At 38.0% G+C, this 18785-nt stretch overlaps 1 protein-coding gene across 1 annotated transcript in view; it reads right to left on the minus strand.

Annotated features, from left to right (window-relative positions):
- COLEC10 (collectin subfamily member 10) overlaps positions 1 to 18785 on the minus strand; it is a 696880-nt gene that overhangs the window by 630143 nt on the left and 47952 nt on the right. The window lies entirely within an intron of this gene.

Genomic DNA, 18785 nt, shown 5'->3' on the forward strand with positions numbered 1-18785 from the left:
TTATAAGTACAATATCCATCCAGCACTTTGCCAATGGTAAAAACATGATGAACACATTCTGCTACTGGATCTTTCAAAACATTGTCTGTGACTATTTAAAAATGCAGGTGAAGTCAATGGATTGAAGGGACTTTGCCACCATACAAACTAAACAATTTCTTATTTAATCTTGCAAAAATGAACAGGTGATTGACTGAGGTAGTGAAATGTGTAACTGTGTGTGTGTGTGTGTGTGTGTGTGTGTGTGTGTGTGTGTGTGTGTGTGTGTGTGTGTGTGTGTGTGTGTGCGTGCGTGTGTTGGACGGAAGCATCTCCATCTAAACTAATACTTTACTTTCTGTGCATTGCTGAAGAGGTTCGTGGAAATTAATCTGGGTCATGCAGATTGACACTTGGGAGGTGCAGTATATTACCCCTACTTTCTTTCTTACTATGAACCAATTAGTAGTGACCCAGTAGTCTTGTAATACAGTTTTACAGGTTATAACACCTACTCTCCTTGCTCCTACAGCACCTATTGATAGGGGATGAGGGTGGAAGTTCAGTGTTGCAGTTTTACAATGTAGATTAATTTGCCTGCTCCAAAACTCAAAGCAGGGCCAAAAAGCCTGTATCCTGGTTCCACAGGTTAACATTTTAGTTCACCCATAAAACATTCACAGGCTTTTTCAAAAAGCACCAAAGACTGTGTCACATGCTACCTGTGCTGGCAGTATAGAGATAGATAGAGAGAGAGAGAGATAAACTTTGACTCTGGTCCAGGTGATCTGAGTTCAATTAGTGACTGAGGCACTTTACTGTGTAGACAGAGAGGAAGGGCATTCTCATCCTCGGGGAGAATGGCAACGCATGTTGGATGTTGTCTTCAAGTGGTGGCAGGGCTTGGTTGCATGCAGAGGTGTGGATGATATATTATGAGCCCATTTCACTTCACTCTCTTGGATGTCACAAGGTGACACATGATATAGGATTAAGACTTATGAAGAAAGCTTTCTCTCAACAGCGATATAGTGGTGCCCCAGGACACCTATAAGCATAAGTTAGAGTTACTGCTACATAGCTAAGTCTAGTTTGGTAGACCCAGTAAATGAGCAGATGTCTTAGGATCTGCTGATTGTCAGCTCTGGGGGAGCCAGAAGAAAAGACCATGTCACATCAATATGAAATTTCAAGATACAACAGCTCAGTCTTAAACATAATTATGATTAAATCTAGTACATGCTACATCATACATTAATAATTAACATTGCTTTGTGATGATAGACAGTCTAGCTCAGTTAGTAATTACCTTGGAGATATTAACCCCATTCCCAACTATACGGATTAGGAGCCTGTATTTGTAACAATGATTTATAAGATCTCTAATACAGCTTGAAAAAAGGTTATAGCCTTTAAGGATTCTTAGTTTTCTGGAATGGTAGCTGCAGAAAGGTATACTACATTCTATAGCAGATTTTAACTAGGTTCCTAAACAATGGAATTATGACTGAGGGGTTTCTAAATGCTACAGATGCCAAGATAATTCCCATGGTTAGCAAACACTTTTGTGTGCTGCTATGTTGTGTATAAATGTAAATTAATTACCTGCTATACCCCCAAGGGTCTTGCACCTCTTTGCAGATGTAAGTCTTGAATTATTAATTGTGCAAATTCATGGTGTGTTGATGGTGCCTAAATGTATGAAAGAGCATTTTGATATATACATTTTCAGACCATTGTCAGTAGGTGATCAAAGTTAATTATCTTTATGTCTAAGGGGACTGCTGTAGTAGGTCTCTGAGTATGGCAGTCTGTGATTGCCATTACCCAAGTATAGCTGCATTTTACAAATTGTTTAACTGAATATTTGCACTGATGTTTCTATCTGGATGTTGGAATTTGGATAATTAAGTCCCACAAGCTGGTAGGGAGTTATTTGATGATGTCTGTGGCCACCAAACATTTGGAATATTATTTTGTCTTGAACAGGATTGAGGTTGCTGTTTTCTTGATTGGAGAAGAACTTTTCCATTTGAGAAATATTTTATTTGAATACCCATTAAACTGCTTACTTGGGGACTAAAGTAGTGTACACATCACATCTTTTTCCATTGATTCTATTTTCAGTGTGTCATTGGTAGCTTTATAGTCATTCTGATTTATTGTGTGCATTTATGTCTAGAATGTGACAATTTAATTTGGTTTTATAAATTTTTTGTATTTTATATTTTATATACACATTTTTATATTATTCTGAGTTTGAGATCTTCAGTGTTTTACGGTCATGTGATAATGTACACACCTTCTTATACTACTGTTCTGATAGGCTGACTTTCTGCACTGATCCTTGATGAGTTAATTGACTTTAATTCTTTTTGTATTTAAAGTGTTGTGTTTTAAATTTGTTGGTCTGAAGAAGCACCAGTATCAGGTGCGAAATCACTAACCCGATAATAAAATTGTTCTTTTACTTCTGCTGTGTTTCTCCTTTTGCATTATTTTTTGTAGTTTTAAACCTGTTTCACCAGAACTGTAGTCTCAGTTATGCATATGTGTACTGAAGTCTCAGTTAAGGTAACCATTTGAATTGTCGGAACCCACTGCAACTAGTCTTGTAATGCTGAGAATAAATGGCCGAAAAAAAACAAACTTACACGTACGAAGTCTGAAATTGTCATTTTTCAGAATATTCCATTTTCTTTGAGGTGTACAGTGATTTTTGAGTTAATATATGTAAGTTTCTGTCCTCTCTGCAACAAAGAAGTTTTAAAAAGAAGGGCAATGTTCAGTATTCACTCTTCTCCTGCATTTTCAGTGTTTTTTTATTTTTTTTTTATGTTGGCACTTGACATTATGAGTGCTGACATTTCAATGAGGAGCAATCAGTTATACATGTTACTTTTGTATTATTTATTTAATATTTGTATACTACAGAACTTAACAGGGAGGCAGCAGGGGCAACACTATTGGAAAAAAAAAAGAATTTGATCAAGCACTTGACTACAAAGCCTTTACCATCTAGGTTCCTGCTGATTCAATGCACTGTAAGGACTTAAGCTTCCTAGGACCAGGTCTGCAGTGCTTCAGCCTTTGGTCAAACAAGAGGCTTCCAGATGACCAGCTACCTGAGCCTGAGTTCCAGTGAGGGATTTGAGAGCTTGTTTTTGATTACCCAGTTTCTTCAAAGGAATTGTCTACATTTTGATTGTCTAGCTTCTGTAGGGGTTGAGCTTTACAGATTTTAAATGCCAGGAGGATTTCTCAGTTCGGCACCCTGCAACTCAAGATCAGCAGCACAATCCAGTTTTCATGCTATTACACATCTAGCACAAGAATCTGTTCTACAATAGGTTATTGCACTAACTGTAGTGGTATTACATTTAAATAATTTTGCACTATTGCACTAACTGTGGTGGTATTGCATTTAAATACTTTTGCACTATTGCACTAACTGTAGTGGTATTACATTTAAATAATTTTGCACTATTGCACTAACTGTAGTGGTATTACATTTAAATAATTTTGCACTATTGCACTAACTGTAGTGGTATTACATTTAAATAATTTTGCACTATTGCACTATGCTGCTTTTAGTTCTTTTGCTCACTAGCAAGAGCAAACACTAAGCTAATACTGCAGTGTGTTACCTGTTACTGATACTAGATACATAAAAACAAATTAACTTATTATCTTGGTTATTGATTGCATGTATTAATCATTGGTGTGCTGTTGCAGTTCTGCTTGTTACTGATTACTGTATTGTTATGGCACTTAAAGCTACTGCTCTGCATTGCTGCACTAGAGAGTACAGGGTTACCTATGTGATGTACTTTTATTATCTAATGACTGCCACAGTAATACTGCACTGAACTGATCTGCTTTACAGTTACTGTACTTAAAGCTACTCATTTAGATTATCCAGTGGCGGCTGGTGACTACAAATCAAAGTGGGACTGCAGGAGACAGCTGAATAGGTGGGGCCAACAGGAAGGGGGTGTGGTCAACTAGAAAGGGGCAGAGCTATGGTACAGTGGGATCAATGCTGGCCATGCTTACCAATTTACATGAAATAAATGCTCAGTCACTATAGCGCATGCTGGGCGCTCTATACAGCACATTGTTACATGTATACACACTAATTTTGAAAATAACTGTCACATCCTTTATTACAAATACTGTCATATGCATTTCAATACCTAAGGCTTACATGTTATCTAGTTACGTAAATATTCTCTGCATGGCAACAACATAAATGCTTTCAATGTTGATAATTCTTTAACAGTATGCTTATTAAAGCTTACTTGCATCTTACAATCTCAGGCAAGCTTACCTGATGGTCATTAAAGCACTGCTTTTTAAACATAGAGCAACAACAGGCACTGCAACAACATGCATTTTCTGAATAATAAGAAGCATAAATCAACAGTATGAAAATATGACAGAAAAACAGAATTCTGCAAAATTAAGGACAGATGCAAAGCCACTGTACTTGTGTCTACCTTGGATGGGGGGGGGGGTACTCTGCACACTTACACTGCATAACTTCTCCTTGCCTTGCCTGGACACATCCAGAGTTACTACATGGGGGGAGTGGGGTACAATAAGTATGTCACAATTTAAAATGTGTCTGGCTGATGGTGATGGCCCTGATACATTTTCATACTTCTCAACCTCAGAGCAAGAAATCTGGACAAAGCCATAAATAAAAGTGGAACAAAGGCCTAAAAATAGGGAAACTTTTTAAATATTGCTCTTACAAACTTAGAAAGTTGATAGAATAGTAGGTCTTGCATTAGTATGAATTTTCTGAAGGGTATGAAATCTGAAACTCAAATGTCTGTCATTATTTTCTAACTTCAGTCTTTAATTATATTGATATAGGGATCTAGATGGGGACAGAAAGAGAAATTTCCAACCTCAAAGAGTGAGAACATTCAGGAAATGATTTCATGGAATTGACTCAAAGTAGATAGTTCTAAGACTAAAGAACTGTTATTTCCCTGAGAACCATCTTACTTTACTTTATACTGGAACACCCAACACCACCCCCGCCCCAAAAGACCTGCACTGAAAGGACTGGCTCCCTAAGGGAATACTGATGACTACTGAATAACTTCCCATTAAAAATGGATGATTTCTGTTAAGCTCTAAAAACACATGGAGTCACCCAGAAAGAAGCTACTTAACAATAAAAATAAGGAGACTAACTCCTGCAGGTGAGTATCACATCCTCTTAGAACAAAACATCAGGCATTTTGGGAAATTTCTCAACTTAATCGCCACTTTTTATATAGCTCTCTTTTAAGCTGATTTAAAAGCATTATAAGTTATGTGAGTCACGTGACAATCATACCTAAAAGTATTAGAAGAAAGTTTAGATGCAGCATTCAAAAAGTTAATTACTTTTTTCTCCTTTTACATTACCATGCTCTCTAACACTGACAATGTCTGGAGAACAATGTCATTCTGATACCTAACTCACAAATATGGTAAATTAAGAGTCCTGGTCCCAGTTCTTTTCTATGATTGTGAATCACGGATTCATGAATGACAGCACCAGAATCACAACTCTAAAAAATATTGCGGCAATCCAGTTCAAAACAACAGATACACACTGACAAGTGGAATATAAAGCATAAGCCAGTGCAAAAAACATATAGAACATATCACAAAAAAGTAAGTTTGACTGAATGGTGTCAAAGCCACATATCTCTCAACCTCTTGTCTTCAAAATCAAGGATAAACCCAAACATAATCAGAGACTCTTTTTTAAAATAGTAGTACTTGAGAAGTTGGCTGAATAAGAAAATGTGAATTTAAATACATTTTCTGAAGTACATAAGTATACAACTCCGATTATTGCCATATTCATTAATTGTAATCACTATCGTTTTTCCCAACTTTCCCAAAATCAGGAACAGTCGAGAAGCATGGCCAACACACCTTCCTACCTGCCTAACTATTCTATTCTATTCTCACTCTGAGTTTGTGCCACCAAAGAGACAGAGCAACAATGAAAATTATTTTTTTTAAATCTTACTCTTTGAAGCCATATCACCTAGAAATAAAAATAATGATCGTGTAATCCTTTTCATTCTGAAAAAATGCACATAGAACCTCAGTACACATCTTGTCAAAAAAACTGAAATGCAAATGAATGTATTTAAAGGGGAGCTCTACAGAATCCTGAAGACCAAAATCCTGAAAACACACAGGATACCAACACTTACTATATTCCAGCACAAGTACATACAGAAACATATTACCCTTCAACTCTACACAGGGGGGCAAGCCCCCCCTGCACCCCCATGTTATGAGCTGTGCCTCCCACCCCCCCTGCTACTTAAATATAACAACTCTGAGATAAGTGCAATCTTGGAGTTGATATATTTAAGTAGCAGGGGATGTGGGGGGCACAGAGGGGCTTGCCCCCTTGCTTATACTTGGAGAAGAGTAATGCAGTTTGTGTTTTATTTGTTTCTGCATGTACTTGTGCTGTAATATAGTAAGTGTTGGTATCCTGTGTGTTTTCAGGATTTTGAACTTTCAGGCCTTTGGTCTCAGGATTTTGGTCTTGAAGATTTTGGGCTTTCAGGATTCTGTAGCGCTCCAATTTAAAGACGTGGATTGAAGAATAACTTTGATGACAGGTAGGGAAACATCCGGGCCTCAACACACACAACCAACAAAATGCACCCTTTTTTGCCCAGCAAATTAAACATTTTGACCTTCTTACTAAAAGGAACAAGAAATAAAATGTTCTCATAACTTTAGGACCAAAAGAGCCTAAGAAGCAATAGTATAAGGATTTCTAGCCTTTGGGAACAACATCAAGAATCTTTAATCAAAATACTTATGTATTGGAGGACAAGGTGGGGGGAGGGAGTCAGAGTTTAAAGCAGAAGGAAATCGACCAGCTCATAAAATCTTCTTTCACCTAAAACAGTTCTACTGTGCCCCATTCAAAATGCTCTGTCATTAATTTTCAAAAAGCAGTCCAAAATCCACAGCTTCTGGGTGCAGGGGGAAGGTAGCATTGCTCAGTTCTTCACTGAGTGACCTACCTTTTTCCTGGGTCTTCATCATCTTTAGGTGTATCATAATCCCAAGAATTGGAGGGGTGGAAAGTACTCTTTGTGGATTCTCCCTGTTTAGAGGACCCTCATGCACAGAACGTGTTTTCACACTGTTGAAAGTAGAAGAAACCTCCAAAACTATCAGGATTATTTTCTCTAAAAATACTTGGTAACTGCAGTCCTTATCAAAATAAAAGGAAACTGCTGTAATCTTTAACATTTTGAGAAGTTGTGCAATTATTTAAATGGTACAAATTGCTTACACCATCATCAGCCACAGCTACCATACCGTATCTCTCAACCTCATAAAAAATAATTTAGGACAAAGCAAAAAATAATGGAATGGGAAAATCCTAAAATCAAGGCCGATTGCATATATTGCTATTATAAACTTATAAAGATGCTAGAATTACAGAGTTTGTATTAGCATTCATTTTTATGATATGAAATATGAAACTCAAAAGCTGTCATCATCAGTCCTTAATGATTTACTAGAAAAACACATGTTTTGAGGGACAAAAGAGGTATGAATCCACACTCTCACTCATCTCTCTTCCATATAATCCCTGACAGAATGAGAAGAAATGCACAATTCGATTACAAGCTAGAAACAGAAACCTGATAAAAGTATCTGGTCTGCTGTCAGAACACTGCTTCACTAAACGAAAATGCTCATAATCCACCTGTTATCAGAACTGTAATATAAAACGAAACAATGCCCATAAAAATAAAAACACCTTCAGCACAGCAATGTCATATTAAATATAATTTACTCGTTTCAAGGTCCCTGAGGGTGTGTGTGTGTGTGTGTGTGTGTGTGTGGGGGGATTTGACAGCTATGGAAAGCTACTCTGTTTTGCCGAGAGAGGTAAATAGTGCTGAAAATTGCTATCAGAAATTTTATTACACAGAATCTGTAAACACCTGTACACTCTTTAATTATAACTAAAGTTGAACATTTTAAACATGGGCCACTTGAAAGCATAGAAAAATAATAAGTAACAGTAAATGGAAAAACTGTAGATAAACCCAAGGCAAAGTTGTTAGTAAAAATAAAGATTTATTTTGACAAATGAAAAAAACTTCAAACGAACATCCACAAATCCTCAGTATTCCATTAAACAAGAAATTGAGCGCTTTCGTCTGAAGAAGTTTCCTGATGTGGAGACGAAAGCGCTCAATTTCTTGTTTAATGAAATACTGAGGATTTGTGGATGTTCGTTTGAAGTTTTTTTCGTTTGTCAAAATAAATCTTTATTTTTACTAACTTGGCTTCCATCTAACTACTTGCCTACATTGGACAACCTTTGTTGTGCCGGATTTGGGTTTATCTAACAGTAAATGGAATTATTTGCCACTATTTTGCCAGAAAACTACAATTTTATGAAAAATGGACCAAAAATGTGATGCAAAAATTTGTACAGTTGAGACTGAGCCTGAGGTATGTAAATATGTAAGCAAGTGCAACTTTTTTGTATCCTCCTTCACTAACCTCACCTGCTATAATTTATTTGGTCAGTTTCATTCCTTCCTTTTCACTTGAAGGAGCACCGAGTCTTTCCATTTTCCAATCCAACAACACAGGTTAAGCAAGTTGAAGGTGCACTCACTGCACTCCTCTGCTGTCTGCCTGTCTGATCAAACAAACTCCAAAAGCACTGCTGCTGACTGTTTCTCACTCTTTTTCTCAGCATGCAAAGTGCCGGAAGAGAGAAAACCAATCATTAGCCATTCAGCCATACACATCACGTACATGACTATGGATGTGGCAGTCTGATCCCCTTCCACTTTACCACGGTTACAAACTGCATAGACTTCTGGGCATCAGTACAGATGCCTTCTCTTCTTAATCTGGACTGGCTTTACAGCAGTCCGGATTTACATAAATTTGTGTTTTGTTTTTTTTAAACTCGGAACTCGCCAAACACACATGCATGCGCCATTCAAGTTCTGGGACTTTAACAGCAAGTCAGTCAGACTCGCAGGCTGCAGCTAAGCTGTATTTACAAATTTACTAAATATTTTATTTTTTTAAATGTTAATATTTTTTTCTTTCTTTTCACAGCTGGGGGCTGCAGCCCTGCAGTCCGATGGCATGAGCCACCCCTGAGATTATCTGTAGCTATTACAGTTACTACACCTGGATGCATTGTGGCAAACTTTCTGTTAGACATTGCTTTACTAGTTAGATAGCTACCACATTAGCCACTTCTTGCACTTCTCCATATGTATCATCCTGCCTTATTAAATCAGACCATAAACTTGTGACCTTTTCCTTTAAAACTGATGGTATCTTCTCTGAAAACACATATGTTTAGGGACTTTTCAAATACAAACATTTTTCAGTTACTTGATGACCTAAAAAAGATTCCACTGTAATACTCATCTGATGGATCCCATTGCTAAAGCTGATGCATATGCTTCTGATGTCTTCTCCCATTTAAATAGCATTGACAAGACTGCCTCTATCTGTACCAACTATCATGAGGAATTTTCTCTTGTTTCTTTCCACTTTCTTTGTTTTGACTGAACCATTGTCGTACTCACATATTAGATTTTATTCATGACTCACGCAATTTTTATCTTGTGATATGTACTGTTGTCTTATCTAAAATTATGTTTATATTTTACTATGTGTTAAATCTGCATTCATTGTGATAAATTGCTTAAAGTCATTGTAATTGTATCTGCTTTTGTACATTTTGTACATATATTACACTTGGAGCTTTTCTCCATAGGTATCCACTGAAAATGGGCAACTTAATCCCAAACAGACAATGCCAGTAAACAGATGCTAATAACTAAATAATGCCATTATACAAGGATGGCTCAGCCATGGACCCTGGTTACTATTAGTCTCACTCACCTTATCTGCAAAACTATGAAACTGGATATTGAAAATCTCTTAACCCTAGATGCTCATAAATTCTGCTTTGTCAAAGAAAAGCCTTGCCTCTGTAAGCCCATTAATTTCCTTGAAAAAGTAGCCAAAAGAATTTTTAAATTTAATAGCAATACTATGCAAAACTGAAAAAGAAGTGATCAGGCTAAGATCTATAAATCTTACTAAGACTTTTAGTGGTTGGGATAGGCTTGAATATTGTTTTTGAAATACCAAGACTCTTAATGGGTTAATTGTATAAGATTACCTTGATAACCTAGTGTATTCCTATAATTGTATAACAGTACATGATGTTATATTTCTTCCTTTCTGTGTATATATTGTAAATATGTTAAATAAAAAGTTTCTTATTAAAAAAGGAAAAGTAACCAAAACAGTGGATAATGGTTATTCAGTACATTCAGCGTATCTGGACCTGGCCAAGGCCTATGACACTATTCTCTCCATGCAGTATTAACAGGCTTGTAAATCTAAATATAAATCCATATGTTGTGCAAAAGGTAGCTGATTGTCTGACAGAAGCCATGTCATTAGAGTAGAGGTTTCCACGTCAGAAAGCAAAAGGGTTCCTAGAGGTGAACCACGGGAAGCAGTTTTGGACCCTTTCCTATTTGGCATTTATTTCTCAGACCATTAGGTCAACACCCTGGCCTGTGTTTATCTATGTTTACAGGTAACTTTAAATTGGATATTGTTGTTTGATCATTTACTGACTCACAATTGACCCAACATGGGTTAAATTATGCTAACAATTGATGCAAGGGCAATGATCTCAAATTAAATGTGTAAAAAATGCAGTATAGTACATTTTGGCAATCAAAACATTTTTCTATGCTATGCAGACAATATACCCCTCCAAACTGGCACTGTTGTAGGAGATCTAGGTATTCTTGTTGATAATTCCTTTTTGTTTGATCGTCATATTTTCACAATACTTCAGAAAGCCTTCCACCTGGCTCATCTGATTTACAAAGACATATCATCTATATCCAGAGAAATCCGGATTTCCCTTTACTCAATATTGAATATAGTGCACCTTTTGGCATGTAGTTGTCTAAACATATTACTCAACTTGAGAGACCTCAGAGATTCAAAATTCAAAAGAAAAGTGGCCTCAAAAATCTTGGTTATCAAAACAGATTAGCAGCCTCCTCTCTGTAGTCAGCCTCTTTTAGACTCTTCCATGGAGATCTGTTTCTTACCTTTCAGTCCATGAAAGATCCAACCCTTTTTGACCCCTATTCCTTCACAAAACAAATGGTGCCTCAGACACCTGGTTAATGGAACTAAACCTTCATTAACAGATAAATAAGATACATTGTTCTGAGAGATTCATATCCTGATGTCCCCCAGACCTCTGGAAGGTACAGTCGTGTAAGTAAACTTACCATAACAGTAGATGTTCAAATGGTCACTGCTACAGTAGCGTTAGGTGTATGGATTATACCCTGCCAAGAATATAACAGCCTGTCAGTCCCCAAAGCTTCAGAGCACGTTCCATGTGCCCAAACTGTCAGTCAGCTTGAGATGAGCTGATTAAAAAGACAGATTTGGGTATCAAGCCCTTCAGAGATTTCACTCCAGTAGAGACAGGGAGGCTGAGCCCTGCAAGGAAAATGCTAGAAGCAACAACAGCAACTGCATAAAAATATTTACACCATGGCATAAATAACACACTAAAAAGCAAAGGTGATGGAGGGAGAAAGTGGCTACTGCAGCAGTGATCACTCAAAAAATCTACTGTTGTGGTAAGTTTACTTACACAACTGCATTATGTTTATCATATTAATCACTGATGCAGTAGCTTTAGCTATGCGGTTGATTACCCTAGCTTACTACATTTAGGAGGTGGAAGGAGAAGAGACCAGCAGCCTTTAGAGAATGGTCCTACCAAAGCCTAATCTTGATCCAGAAAAGGAATCCAGCTTATAGTGCTTTGTAAAAGTATATACAGATGACCAAGTTGCTGCTTCTAGAATTAATCTAGAATCTGACAATTTCCAAAAAATCATAGATGAAGCCAATGCCCTCACAGAGTAAGCTTCAACCCTGCCTTGAACAATTTTGTTGTGGTGAATATAACAAAGGGTAAAAACCATAGATAACCATTTGGAAATAGCCTGTTTTGACACAGGTTGTCAGTACTTCTTACCTTGACAGGAAATGAACAATTGATCCAAAAATCTGAAAGATTTATTTCTGTCAAGATAGTATCTGAGTTGTCTGTGGACATCCATGGGAGGGACAATCCTTTTTCCCTCATTTTTAGATTCAGGAAAGAGAATAGGGAGATGGATAGTTTGGCTTAAAGAAAACTCGGATACACTTCAGGCATAAAAGAAAGATTAATTCTCAAAGAAACCCTATCTCTGTTTGAAATGAGATAGGGTTGGCTTACTCTAAGAGCTTGCAACTCAAGTTACCCTTCTTGCAGAGGTCAGAACAATTCGTTTTCCATGTTGAGAAACTCAAGTCACGTAGATTAGATAATTAAAATGGAACAAGTGTTAGTTTCTCGAACACAAAATTAAGATCCCATGGAGGGGCCACTGGCTTTCTAGCAAGAGTCTTATACAAAACTCTTTTCAAAAACATTTTGCTATGAGAAGGCATTGAAAGAGGAGGATCCATGGGCAGGCATGCTGAGATGGCAGATAAGGCCATAGAATAGTAACTCACACAAATATTGTAAAACTACAAAACACCTAGTAATGAACTGCTGTCGGCCATGTTGTTGGCACCAAGTAAATAAAGTTTTCATTTCCTAGTAACAGACGTTCTTGCCTCTATTAGTACTTGCTGCAATGTCCGCAGTAAAACAATTCCTAAAGGGATTAAGATCTTATTATCCAGGCAGTAGGTTCATGATTGGGATCAGGGTGTATCAAACACCCCAGTTCTTGTATTAGCAGTCTAGTCTGTGAAGAAGCTTGTGATAATTGCCCCTGTCCATTTCCTTTAGAAGGGAGAACCAGTTGCCCAGGCCAGAAGGGAGTCACTACAACAATCTTGGTGGATTTCTTCTGAATCTTCAGAAGTACCCAGGATATCAGTGTAAAGCTTGGAAAAACAATGCAGGAACATTGCTGTCCAATGAAAAAAGAGGCATTTGTCTTCCAGGCCTTCTTATATGGAGTCCTGGAGCAGAATCATGCCAGCTTATTGTTCAGAGAGAAGGCAAATGGGTCTACTTCAGGAACTCCTTAGAGATAGATCAAATCTTGGAAGACCCCCCCAATCTGCTTTACATTTGTGAGTGTAAGATGCTGTAAAGTGAGATTGTGCTGTGCGGCTCTATACCAAGCTAACAGGGCTAGTCTGCAAAAAAGGTGAAACTTGGCTCTCCTTTGTTTGTTGATGTACCACATGACTGTAGTATGATCTGTAACAACTTGAAGGGGTCACAGAGACCAAAGATGATTCAGAGAGTTGATTGTCTTGATCAGAGCAAGCATCTCTTTTATATTTATGTGCTTGCATCTGGCCCTGGTATCACAAATCTTACGGTTTGCCCCTCCTGAAATTGATCACCAAGCAAAGTCCAAGGTGTTTATGGTAAGTGGCTACTTTGGATGTAGGAGGGAGAAGGGGAGACACACATTTAAGGATATATGCTGTCTTCCCAAACCTCAGCACTGGGATTTGAATAGACAAAGGAGGTTGGTGCTTGGACGAAAGAGACTTCCAATATCATTGTATCTTTCATGTGAAATCTTACCAAGGATACAACGTGCGAAGGAGTCAAAAAAGACTTTTGAATGTTCTCTTGGAATCCAGCTCATTTAACAGATCTGCCACCAAGTGAGAGATTCCTGACACTTTGAAAATGACTCTGCAAAGGTATGTAAGTCATCCAAATATGGAAAAATGTGGACACCCTGTAGCCTGCAATGAGCTATAACTTCAGACAGCCACTTTGTGAACACTCTTGGCTCTTGGTGCAGTGGATAGTCTAAAGGGTAAGGCAGAAAACTGATAATGTCATCCAGACACACAAAATCTTAAGAAATGACTGAAGTCTGGATGAACAGGGATGTGATGATCAGCATATTTTAAGTCTAGTGTTACCAGGGAACTTGAAAGAGGAAGAAGAGGTAACAGATTTTTGAACTTGGGTACTATCACAAATAGGTTTAGGAAAGAAAGATACAGAACTGGTCCATAGATATTTTCTTTCTTTGGCACTATAGCATTTTTGAATAGAAACCTTTCCCCACCTGGAAAGGATGAATTTGTTTTATCAATCCCTGGGACAGCATGTGATGAAAGACAGGTGGAAACAAAAGTCTGATCTGGAGGATGAGGAATTACCCCTGTAAAGGAGGAATTTGCCCCCCCCCCCCACTGCATCTGTAACCTTGACAAATGACCTCTGGAACATAGTCTGAAACTACCTGTTGCCACAGAGAAAAGTGGATATTCAGACTTTCTGGAAGGGAAAGGGGGCTGGCAGAGTGATGGGGAGGGGTGAGGTCCCTTGAGTAGTCATTCTGACTTATTGGACTATTCTTGATTATGGGGGTTGAGAAGTTCCTGAACTCTTCTTGGAACCCACTTGCTACTTGTTCTTAAGCTTCTGTTTGCCTGCATTTTGTTGAGAGTGTTTATTTTGTTTTCTTTTTTTGACAAAACTGAATGAAGGGTTGGAGAATCCCTTAGAACTTTTTGTAAAGGAGGGCTGAAAAATCTTAGAGATTCTCTATATCAACATATCATTTCATCATACTTTTTGAGTACGTCTGCAGCAGGAACTAAAAAGTAAATCTCTATCCAAATGAGAATTTAAATCTCATTGTTCACATCATCTGAGAAGTTATGAGAATGGAGACAGGCAAACCTGCAGAAAGCAGTACCTTTGCCCTGGAAGACATATCAGCTGAGTCTCTCAGACACACACACACACACACACACACACACACACACACACACACACACACACACACACACACACACACACACACACACACACACACACTGTAAACAATGAGTAGTGACTTGCACAATTAAAAAACTAAATTATTTAAAACAAAAGCTTCCTCATAAGAAGAACTTGCAGACAAAACATTCCTCATACTTTTACAAATAGTCAGAGTGAACTTTAACATATGAGCCCGTCAATTCAAATTTTTGAAAATTAAATTTGCAGAAGCATACAGTTTTTCCCATACTTATCAATAATCTTCCCATCCTTAACAAAAAGAGTAGAAGTGGAATTAACTAAATGTGTATGAGCAATAGGATTAATTATAGCTGTTGGGTTAGTTTTTGGGAAGCATGTATAAAAACATAAAAGACTGAGGAACTTTATACATTCTATCTACTGTTTTAGGGGCAGCTGGCTGACTATCAGGAAAATCATGGGCAGTGGCAAATATACATCCTTCAATGCTGACAGAACTGGAGGAATATGTGAGGTCCAGAAAATTCCTTCTCTAACAGCTCATGGTATTTTCTAAGTATTGTCTCACTGATAACATTGCCAGATGCTGGAAATAGTTTCAGAGAAAGAGAAACCTCCCCATAGAGAATCAGAAACTGATCTCTCCATTGAGTCTGAATCATAAATCTGAGGAGAAAACCTTGGATATATCCCTTCATCTTCCCGTTCAGACAGAGAATCTTGAATCTTTTCAGGAAAAGAAGTATCCCTCTTTCTTTTCCCAGATGCTGCCTAAAAAGAAGGGTCTATAGCCTGAATTAAACCCTAAACCAGACCAATAAGCTACTCCTGTCTAAGGAAATTTGAGGAGGAGGAGTGGATTCATGTTTAGTTTTCTGTTTCCTTTTAACAGGAAAAGTGGGGCCAACAGTGTTATTAATAGCAGTAGCAGCCTCCCCAGGGATGGGGACAACATTATGAGAAAACAGGGAAGTCTTCCTGTTTCCTCTCCTAGAACAAACAAGAGTAACTCTCTCATATTCACTGAGGGAACCCCAACAACCACAGAGGATGTGGCTAACCCCTGGTACACTCTATTACACCAGATGGAACCGTGGTAAAAGATAAGTGGTCTGAGGTACTACTAATGGCCATAGCAGAGTCACCCTCCTTTAGCTGAGGCAAATTGCTAGCCTGCTATAACGGTAAATGTTGTTTTCTTAACTTTTTTTTTTAGTTGCTGTTAGAGCTTGCAACTTGGATACTCTTCTTGAAGAAGACAGGGCAATTAGTTTTCCATGTTGAGAACCTCAAGTCATCCAGATTAGCTAATTAAAATGGAGCAAGGGTTAGTTTCCCTAGCACAAAATTAAGATCCCATGGAGGGGCCTTCAGTTTTCTTGCAGGCCTCTTATGCAAAACCCCTTTCAAAACATTTAGACATGAGAAGGTATTGAAAGAAGAGGATCCATGGACAGACATACTGAAATGACAGATAAGGTCATAGGATAATCACTCATTTTTGCGAGGGATTACAGGTTCTATGCTGGTGCCCAGGAATGAGAGTTAAAATCAGTGAAAGCAGGACCTAGGTTGTCAACTTACAGAGTAGTTTCTCTTCATTTGCGGGGTTGTTCTGAGTATTTTTGAGAAATGAGCACAGAGGCTAAGTATTTTAATGGGATGGTGAGGAACTATATGAAAAAGAATAGTATCAATTTGTTTGCTGAAAACTGTATGTTATAACATGTATGTGGATTGGATGTTTCCACTGGTGCCTGACATTTTTGATATAATTTGGAAGGAGGCAGGGTTAAGATACAGTCACAAAAGGCCATTAGTAATTAGGATATGGTGAGAGACAGGAAGGCTCGGTGACACTTGGGTCTTACATGTTCAGATGTAAGAGATAACCAACTGAGAGTTAAGGTCTTCCCTATGGTACATATCATTTGGTATAAAGACTGTAAGGAATTAAAAGTCAAGACAGGTCATTTGTTAGATAAATCAGTAGGAGAATATGGGATCACTTTGTAGTAGGATAGACATTATTCTGGCATTGATATTACATCTGATGAATTTAATAAGACATGCAACAACTAGCCTTAGAAGTAAATGGGAGCAGAAATTCAGAAAATGTAGCATGCACTAGATAAGTGTGGAGAGGAAAGAGAGGAAAACTATGGAAGGGAATTCTGAGCCTAATAAGAGGTGAGGAAGGGAGGGTATGCCAGAGTTTGGACAAATGCGGTAGCAGCAAATCTGACACAATGATTTTGAGAACAGGAGGAAGGAGAGGAGTTGTGATGGCGCAGCTGAAATTATAAGAACTGGGGTCTGGGAGGGATAGCTCTGAGGGATATAAAAGAATGATATCAAAGGCCCTACAGGAGGAAGTACGGGACTGAGAGAGACTAACAAAACAAAAGAATTAAGGATCTATGAGAAACAAATTAGAAGAATATATCTCAGAAGACAGTGGAATAATGGTGGGGGGCTTGAAATGACAGCAGAATATGATGAAAATCAGAAAGAAGGGGAGTTGTAATGTTATGATGAGTTTAACAGTAAATATGACATGAAAAAGGAAACTGGTTTAGTTTGAAGAAGGATAAGGGAGATAAAAGGTAAACAGCAAATTAGAGAAAAGAATGAGGGAAGAGATGGTGTGAATGATAGAGTGAGGGGGGACTGGTTAGAGTAAAAAAATAGAAATAATATGCTAGGATTTGGAGATGAAAGGAGGGGAAGAGGAACTGGAGACTTTTATGGTGCACAGGGTAGGGGGGAGCAAGCCAAGGGAAGACAATGAACTGTGCGATGAGACATGGCAGACAGACAAGCAATTGAAGTGGATGGATGCTGCAGATGATTTTAAATTTAGGCTGTTAGCCAAATGGTAGAGAATGGCCAAAATGTTGGGGAAGAGCATAAATGACTGAAGGTAAAGTGTCTGTGGTGTGGTAAAATGGTAGATGGCAGATAATCTGCATATGTGATGAGACTGTAAAGGGGGGTTAAACAGATGATCAGATATAGGGAGTTGGAAAAAGGTATCTGGAAGAGTGGTGGGGGTATGTGTGAGGTTGTAATGAAAGAAAATGTAGATAGCTGCCGATTATAGCAGGATGGAGTTATGACACATAGCAAGAAGGTGGAAAGAAGAAGAACTATAGAATATAAAGTTGGAGAAAGTAATACGGTGGGTTAGGAGCACAGAGCAAGGGAGTCTGGGAAGAAAGTGATCTTTAAAAATAAGAATATGGAAAACTGAGGGAGATTAGAAGACAAAGGGAAGAAGAGAAATGTAGGCGGATTTTAATAATAATAATTAGGGGAAAGAATGGTAGGTGCAGACGGTCAAGCAGAGGGACAATAAGTTTAGATGGGGCATCAGTTTTGAGGGCTTAGAGTGAATTGAGAATGCAAGCTTAAGGTATGTAGATTAACTCTCTTTTTAAGCAAGCTCTGTAAAAGAGGTGGACCGGGGTGGTGTGTTGCATAGGTATGCACAAAGATTTATGTGGGAATATGGACATGCTTGCCTGTACCAGATTTTTTTTTATATGAGTTTGTTGATACAGACAACTAGTTCTATATGTAATGTAAAGACATATATGTAGTGGATTCTGTGTTAACAATAGTTGTATGTTTATATGTTTGCTTTTAAACAGAAAAAAAGGATTCAGTAAAAAAAGTTATAAATTGGACAACAAATAAATAAATAAAGAATTGCTCCCCACTGAAATCTGTCTTAAAACTAATGGAATAATTAACTTTGAAACAAGCAGCAGTGTTTTTGTAATATTGTTTGATAACTGAGCACCACTATCTTCTTCTTCTTCTTCTTCTTTCGGCTTTTTCCCAGTTAGGGGTCGCCACAGTGGATCACCTGTCCGCTCATGATTGGCAATGGAGTTTTACGGTGTTGAGTTGCCAGCCCGGCACC

Source organism: Protopterus annectens, chromosome 3.part1 (genome assembly GCF_019279795.1).
Source record: "Protopterus annectens isolate FY-2018-M chromosome 3.part1, PAN1.0, whole genome shotgun sequence".
NCBI classification, from domain to species: Eukaryota; Metazoa; Chordata; order Ceratodontiformes; family Protopteridae; genus Protopterus; species Protopterus annectens.